The sequence below is a fragment of the Halyomorpha halys genome, unplaced genomic scaffold (genome assembly GCF_000696795.3).
Source record: "Halyomorpha halys isolate HHAL.00 unplaced genomic scaffold, Hhal_1.1 Scaffold279.1, whole genome shotgun sequence".
NCBI lineage: Eukaryota > Metazoa > Arthropoda > Insecta > Hemiptera > Pentatomidae > Halyomorpha > Halyomorpha halys.
In genome coordinates, this window is record NW_027115598.1 from 394857 (window position 1) to 402341 (window position 7485).

Genomic DNA, 7485 nt, shown 5'->3' on the forward strand with positions numbered 1-7485 from the left:
TAAGAAAAGGTTTTAAAGATGAAATAATGCGTGCAAAAGTGGGCGGAAAAAATAAATAGATAAAAAAATTTAAATTTTATGTTAGATTGAAATGCTAAGAAACAGGATTGCAGAGAAACTACCCATTGGTAGCACTTTACTAACATTTCTTCATTAGAAGGTCTCCAGTTAATCTTCTTTTCATCTCATGCAATCTTCAGGAAGCAAGGTTAGAATCAAGAGGGTTAGGGTGATTAGGGAGTTTATAAGAGAAGGGTTGACATCTGGTTCGGGCTAGATCGGTAACATACGAAACATAAAGCACTTTATGGATGTTTTTATTTTTAAAAACACTAAGGAGCAACCAGGATTTTATGAAAGATCAAATACTAATTCGAAAATTTAACGAGCTTCAAAGTTTGACCGTCCAGATAGGCCTTATTACAGTCATGTAGATCAGTCTTTTAAGATGCATTTGAAGAATAGATCGTTTGTCCAGTTAAGTGTTGTAATAGTCGGGATCAACGACTACCTGTCTTTTCTGTCTTGTGTGAGGATTCCAAGTTAGTCGTTTGTTCAGATGTAGTCCAAGGAAGTGGATCTGTTCTACTGTAGGGGAGTCGGTAGGCTTACGACGAAGGGTAATGGTGACTTAATGAGAATTATTAATTAATAAGTAAATAGAGATTTTGTTAAACATTAAATAGAGGGAGAAATGATCTTCTTATAAGCCGCGTTGTACTCAGCTTTAGGTTTCTCTTTATAATCAAACCTCGTTAGAATGGAATGTGACAATATTTGAAAATTTAGAAAAAAAAACCTATTTATCTACGTTAATCTTTTTCTTATCATGTTTAACGGTAATATTCTTACATTTTATCTTGTGGAAATCTATAACATTAGATACATTTAAGTACAAAGTTGGTCAGAAAAGCTCCTTTTAATCCTATTAGGGACACATTAACCTTTAAGCATCCAAGGAAAAAAATATGTATATGACTTAGTAACAATTGTGTTTTAATTTTTTTACCTCAAGTCAGGATAAAACATTTAGATAATTTACAATATACAAATCCAATTCGTATCAGGGATCCGCCTGCATTTTGTTATGTTATATTTTAAAAAAGTACAATTTTCTTTAAATTAAGCCTTCTGCTAAAACAGATTAATACGCAAATCTTAAAAACTGGTTAGGTAAGACTTTTAATCTCTTCCTTGCTGAAGATGGTCCGTGAGGTGGACAAAAAAAAAATTAATTTATTAGAAAAACTATATATTAGTAATCAAGGTTTTGCTGCACTTTTCCATGGCGAATCCAGATGAACAGATTATCAATATAATATACTCTATTCGGTGTTCGTCCAAAGGATCGCTGTGAATGATAACTTGTACTGGTACAGGTACCGGTACTGGTACTGGTACAGGTACTGATGGGGGGAACAAGTCCGGCAAGTGGGCCTATTGCTCCTTTTATCTTATTCCTCTTTATCGAACCTTTTCGACTTTCTAATGAAATTTATATGGGACGCCCAATCTATAGAGGCAGCATCATTTTCTGCGATTATATCAGAGCCTAGAAGCCTAAATCTTAATATCACATAGCTGCCACAATCTGCTATGTAATGTAAGGCAGTTTTCGGGGCCTGTCCACATAAGCAGCAGGTTTCATCAAGAATTACTCCACATATCTTGAGATGTCTTTTAAGTCTGCAATGACCTGTACGAAATCCTATTAACAATCGGAATTCATTTCTGTTTAGGCCTAGCAGCCACTTAGTTTTAGAAGTAGAGGGTTAAGTTATTAAAATCTTGGCCTGTCTCAGCCCTATACATTCTCTCCTCTCCTTGCCTGCTATCTTCCATGTCCGGTCAATTATTTTTATCTTAATTTTTTTATTTATAACATTGAATATAGTGTTAGGCGTGTCTTTTGTATGAGACTATGCTCTCCTCCTTCTGATATTAAATAAATAATTTTTTTTAAAATGCGGTATTCCTTATAAACACGATATTTTGAAGTTTTAAAGTATTTTCGTGATAATGAATCTATTGAAATTTTTATCTCTATTTAATTAATTTTTTTAACCGTATTATACGTGGAGTAGAAGGAATTTTATTATAGTTGGTAAAGTTGACTGACAGATCCTTTTTGGCACCTTTTATAAAGGACAATTTTTTTATTATTACCGTTGTGTATTATCATTTGAGTACACTTATTGAAATATTTGCTAACTCAAAGCCCTAGTCATGGAATATTTATTCCTGGTAGTGATTAGTTGTTTCTTGAACAAGGATGCCTCTTGCTCATAGCCTACAGCCCGAAGCGCCCCTTGGTAGCTAATCGAGTAACCTTCCGGGTAGATAAAGGCCTTTCGGAGCTACTTCCCCGTTAAATGTACGACATATTCCCACTGTTGGAGTCGCTATTACATCCTTCCCATATTTTGGGCTCGTCCTTGAGGAACACAATAGTATGCGTTTTGTCAGTATCACAAGTTTTAGAAATATATTTACTTATATACACAAAAACGTCTTATTTATATAATTTCACTGCTATAACTGACAATAGTCATTAGTCGTTATTATTTAATTTAATAATTAAAGTATAGTAAAATTACTAAGTGTAATGCATAAAAAATGCGCAATATTAAATACCTTTACATTTTAACTAAAATAATTAAAGTATAGTAAAATTACTAAGTGTAATGCATAAAAAATGCGCAATATTAAATACCTTTACATTTTAACTAAAATAATTAAAGTATAGTAAAAAAAAAATTGCAAAAGTATACTAAAGAAATTTTCGGAAACTATTCCTTTCGTCAAAAATGGTTGAATTTAAAGCCATGATTCTCATCTGTTTTATATGAATTTTAAATAAGGCTTAGTGATCATGTGTTCTATCATTGAATAATGGCCCAACAATTTTATCCCCAACTCTACAATCCCACATCATGATACTTTCTGAATTGTATCCAAAGGGGAGAGTAAAAACAGATTTCATTAAATAAATATATTCAGGTACTACGGTGGATAATGCTTTTTCTTGGGAACCCCACACGTTTTAAAGAGATTAAGAGTATGCTCATATAAAATTTATTACCTCCTATTTGTACTTAGCAGACGGGCTACACTGTAAAGAGCTCAACTGATTAGCATGTGAGGGATTAATGCCATACCACAGCTTGTTACAAGTTTGATATTATTGTTTCGTATCTTTCATTTTAACATAAATAGGATATTGTTGTTTTAAGCTATCAAGTTATATAAAGCATTTTTATTTTAAATATATAACTTATTTTTTATTTAAAGTTTTGTTATTTATATGCTTTTGTGAAAATTGCACACTGGATATGGATATTTTTCCATTGTCTATATGTTTTAATTATTTAAATAGATCCATTATTTTTTTAAATTAAACACATTTAAAAAGAAAATACTTCTTAGTATTGCAAATTTAAAAATCAATACAATATTATTATTTTCAACAGAATAGGTATTTTTTTTAGAAACATTCATATTGGTTTTGAGGATGAAAATGAATTAATTTTGTTTGATATAATTTTCAACAATTCTGTATCCTATACTGTCGAAATACCTCCATTTCAATAAACGGAAACAAAAACTAAGAAGACAGCTTTTGTCAGACCGTCCAATAAGAGACCTCGGCCAAACCGTCGTCATGATGGATCGTGGAGGAAGTGGAGGATATCACATCCGCTAGGAAGGACAAAAGAAAGCAGCGACATCTATATGACAGCTGTTGAAGCTTTAATTAAACTGGGTTTGGATGAAAAAATAACGACGGAGCGGGAAATAAAATAAAAAACAAAAAAAAAAACAACTGGAGTATCCTATTCCAGGCGAGGGACCTTCTGCTGGAGGAGGAATTTTTAATAATAATTTATCTTCTACACTCCTACTAAAACAAAATAAATTGTTCGTCTAATTTTAGCTTCATAGACTACGGTTATATTTTTGATATTGTAGAAAATTAAATGTATCAGGGTCTAGAATAAAAGAAATTAGTATAAGAATAAAATCCAAGTAAATTTGTGAATATTTGTTATGTTGTAGAATTATCTTAGTCTCGTTAACTTTATTATTCAAATTGATCGCCAATCAAATAATACGATATATGATTATAATTAATAATGAATATTTTTGTTATTTTATGATTGATATTGCGTATAATAAACTTTTTTTTTATTATTTATTTATTGATATTTACAACTGTATAAAAAATACAACAAGTAAATTTGATCATAATGATATAATGATATGATACAGCATGTAGAGAAACTACCCAGTAGTAGAACTCTAAAAATAGTTTACGATATAAGGTCACGAGGCCATCTTCTTTTCAGGCGCCTCGGAGGATTGCCAGGAATGGAAGAGGAAGCAAGGTTAGAAACTATTGGGTTTATAATGAACATAAATCTTAAAAATATAAGGTATGACATAATTAAATTGCAATAAAATATTACTTATTTCGACATTATATCAGTTCAACGTTGTACAAATATAATCAAAAGAAAGTAATGTATAAAATATATATCAAAATTAAATCAATACCACTAATCCCAAGAAATATCAGGAGTGCAGTACTTTATTAGGAAGTACTGCTACCAAACCAATGGCAAGGAGTTAATGTATATCCATAGGATAAGAGTTCGTTAAAAGAAAAGAGGGAGCGATGTGCTCAAGAGGATGGCAATACCCCTATGATGGAGAGCTGCTAGGGACAGGGTTGTCTGGAAGAAGAAATGGAAAGAACTCGCCTCCCAATAGGGCTGATCACCCCGGGAAGTGCTCACTGTCCAAAGGGAAAGCCTATGCAGGAAAGGGTGCAGAAAGATCGAAAGAAAAGTGAAATAGAAGTTAAAATGTTTTTTCAATTATATTTATATTGTATTATGTATAATTTCAATTTTTGAATAAATAAAAGGCTATTTCATTTCATTTCGTAGAAATCATGGAAAAATTAAGCATATTTAAAGAACGATTAAAATATGGAAATAAAATTAAAATGTGTAAGGGAAGAAATAATAATTAATACAAAGGAAAAAATAAATCATTTTATAATGCGATAAATATAAAAAACTATGCTGTGATTATTTATATTAATAAGATTATAGAAAAATTTTGCTCCACTAGTCATAAGTATGCTGTGTATGAGGCAGTCCAATGAAGTTGGGCAGCACAAAAGTTGTAATAAAATGTTTTTCTCTATGTGTTTAAATTTTTTATTATTTTAATTTTAAAACCTTCTCTCTTTTTCCATCAAACATAAAACAAAATTATTGACAAAAATGTATAAACATTTTAAATATTGTAAAAAATATACATACATAAAAACCACCGTAGTGTCCACTAAATAGTAGTCCACAATAATAAAAAAAGGATCCATAAATATGAAACTAATATAAAGGTAATGGTATATTATGAATATAAAATTATATAGGTATATAAAATGATGTACAAAACTCTTTGTAGCCCAAGAGAAGGTCTACATTGTGTGCTGAAGCGTCAACATTCAATAAATATTTGTATTCACTATTTTTGTGTTGAATTACTGTCCTCTCTGATGCTTCAATCTTATGAATTTTAAATGAACTTTCAATAAAAGAAAAATGCTTCTCATCAAAGTTGTTCTTTAGAATCAATTGAAAAAAAAGGTCTAAATAATTATAAATGCAATAATAAAAAAATAATCGTTAATAAACTAAATTATCCAAAATTAATTTTTTGCTCTTCGACTTGATTTCATAGTCAATCTCCTTGATGAATCTGAGTCGGTTGGCTTCAAAGTTCGTCGACTGTAAAGTCCCTTGTTAAGTCAGTTTTAGTCGGGCTTTGGCTCTCTGACCCCAAGGGGAGAGTTGATGGTCTGGCATTTGATGAAGAGTAAGTAGTTTTTGTCATATTTTCCAGAGTTTTGAACTTTGTCAAAGGGCATCAGAGGAGCATTGGTATGCATTTCATTACCCATAGAGCACACTTTTGATGGTTTCGTGTATTGCTGAGTGAGAAAAATGATATATTTTATATCAGAAGGATTGCGACAAAATAGTTTAATAGTACGGTAAAATTGCTTGTTATCCTTGAACTTGAAATTGTGAACTAATTTCTTTCAATCGATTTTAATGTAAAACTGTATGCAAAAGTTGGTAGTTTTTTTATTTAAATACGATATAATTGTATTTTTTTAAACATAAATATGATAAATGTTTCAAAACACAAAATAATCTTGGAAAGAACTATCTAATGGTACTTCAATCATTGCTTCAAATCTAAAAGATTTTGTAAATATCTTCTTTTCAGATTGAGTATTATCAGGAACCGTTAAGGATTACAATTTGAGAACTAATGGGTTTGGGTGGGCATGGATTTTTGAATGAAAGGAGGTATATTTATTTCGGGCCAAACTTGCAACGAATATTTTGTTAATGTCTTTATGGATGAGTTTATTTGTGACGTAATAAGGAGCATTACGAATTTTACGGAGGATTTCTGGTTGTAAGAATTATATAATAAGATATTACTATTGGAACATAATAGTGTAGTGAAGGCTTAACGTTCAATTATTTTTGTTCAAATAGGTCTGATTATCGTAATGTACAATAGTTTCTTTGTAGTATCGATTTATTTTAACTTTTCTGATTTCTTATATATTAGGGTCCCTTTTTATATTTTAGGAGCTATAGAAAATGAAAATGTTATTGATTTTATGATTACACGCTTTCGAATCGATTTATTATAACTTTTCTGATTACTTAAATGATAAGGTCCATTTATATGTTTTGTGATATGCAGAATATAATAATTCTATCGATTTTAAGATGACATATCGATTTATTTTAACTTTTCTGATTTCCAAAATATTAGGGTTCTATTTATAATCTTGTATCACCATTAATTTCACTTTAAAAAATTCATTGTAATGATGTATCAGAAGGTTTAAAAAATTTCCATTTGAAATTTTAAGGTTGTACTGGATTTGAGACACCTCTTATGTATTTTTTTTCCAACAGGGGAGGGAAACTTAAACTAGTATAACCGCAAAATTTGACTTATCCTTAGTTATACGTTTATCGTTGCCCACGCTCAGCGGAGAAGGGGGTGAGTTAAAGTCAAATAAAAAAAATATAATCGCAAAAGAAAAAAAACAAAACAAGAAAGAATAAATTACTTCTTAGGTGCCACGTTTTTTTTCTTGGAAATAACGAAAACCCCGAAGCATTATGCCCACAACATAACTAAAATATACCCCTATATAAACAATTGTTGAATTATGACCACTGGTGAATATCTTTACATGTAGGTAACATAAAACTTAGGGGTGTTACCTATTCCGTGAACAACAAAAAAATATAAGTAAATTAACAAGTTGAAAGCAGAGAAAGAACAGCAAAACTATATGTACAAAAGTTTAATAATAAGGAAAAAAAATATATACATACAGAGAATAAAAAAGGAAAAAAAAGAATTCTTATCAATTAACAA